The sequence below is a fragment of the Morus notabilis genome, unplaced genomic scaffold (genome assembly GCF_000414095.1).
Source record: "Morus notabilis unplaced genomic scaffold, ASM41409v2 Scaffold657, whole genome shotgun sequence".
In the NCBI taxonomy this organism is placed as follows: domain Eukaryota; kingdom Viridiplantae; phylum Streptophyta; class Magnoliopsida; order Rosales; family Moraceae; genus Morus; species Morus notabilis.
Genome location: NW_010357396.1, coordinates 335,699 through 337,219, shown reverse-complemented (window position 1 = coordinate 337,219; position 1,521 = coordinate 335,699). Strand labels below are relative to the sequence as shown.

At 36.3% G+C, this 1,521-nt stretch overlaps 1 non-coding gene across 1 annotated transcript; it reads right to left on the bottom strand.

Moving 5' to 3' along the window:
- Positions 1-874: 874 nt before the first annotated feature.
- On the bottom strand, positions 875-981 carry LOC112092923. The gene has a single exon (XR_002902820.1). It is a non-coding gene; the product is annotated as a small nucleolar RNA R71 (small nucleolar RNA).
- Positions 982-1,521: the final 540 nt, after the last annotated feature.

Below are 1,521 nucleotides of genomic sequence, written 5' to 3'. Positions count from 1 at the left end.
AATTGTTTTAGTTTTGCTTTACTTAATTTTATAAACTATCTTTTCAATTATTCAAATAAAATTGGAGTTAATATAATTTCGGTAATTAGTAAACAACAATCCTTGTGGGATAATACTCTTATTCACTATTGTATTACTTGATTGCGATAACATATACTTGCGTTATGATTTTTCACAATAAGTTTTTGGCGCCGTTGCTGGGATTGTTTTATTTTTACTAGTATCGATACCAAATAACTCTAGTTTTACTTTGGATTTTATTTTGTTATTTATTTTCTTGTTCTTGTTTTGTGCTCTATAGGAATTTTCTCTACGTGCATGCGAAAGTTTGGGAGCAGTATTCTACTTCCTCTTCATTCAGAAATTGAGCGTACTTGTCGAAGAAAAAGAAAATAGAAGAGAAACGGCCATTCAGTCGCAAGGAACTATGGCTGATCCTGAAGGGGCAATAAATGAGAACAACAACAACAACAACAACATACCACTGAACAATCCACCGGTGGTCAATAAGCCAATGGCTTTGTGAGATTATGCATTGCCACCAACCGGTGTTCAATCAGTGATCAAAAAACCTGCTATTCAGGCGAATAATTTTGAATTGAAGCCGGTGATGTTGCAGATGATTTAAGTGATCCAATTTAATGGATTGCCGAATGAAGATCCTAATGCTCACATCACAAATTTTCTGGAGATTTGCGATACTGTCAAATACAATAGAATTAATGATGAAACTCTTCGCCTTCGTTTGTTTCCTTTCTCTTTGAGAGATAAAGCAAAAAGTTGGTTGAATTCATTGCCGCCAAATTCAATCACTAGTTGGGAAGACTTAGTTCAGAAGTTCCTTTCTAAGTTTTTCCCACCGACTAAAACAACGAAGATGCGTATCGAGATTAACAATTTTGCTCAATATGAAGGTGAAACTCTATATGAAGCATGAGAGAGATACAAGGAGTTACTGAGAAGATGTCCTCATTATGGTTTACCAAAATGGATGCAAGTCCATAATTTCTACAATGGGTTGAGTGGCATTACAAGAACTTTAATTGATGCATCGGCAAGAGAAGCTTTAATGAAGAAAATCGAAGATGAAGCATATGAGTTGCTAGAAGATATGGCAACCAATAATTACCAGTGGCCTAGTGAAAGAAACATACCAAAGAAGATAGCCGGAGTACATGAGATAGATGCCATCACTAAACTCACGGCCCAAATTGCTTCTCTTTCTAAACAATTACAAAATAATTATCTGACAGCTAATGTTATTGAAGCATCATCTCCAGTTTGTGAATTTTCTAATGGGCGGCCTCATTAAGGTTCTGAATGTCAAGCTGACAACCCTTTTGCACAGGTACAAATGGAGCAGGCTCAATATTTGGGAAATTTTAATAGGCAACAGAACAATCCTTACTCCAACAGGTTTAATCAAGGATGGTGTAATCACCCAAACTTGTCTTGGAGAAACACTCAAAATGTGTTGCAGTCCGAACAGAGCAACCCACCACAAGAGGAGAAGGTGAATCT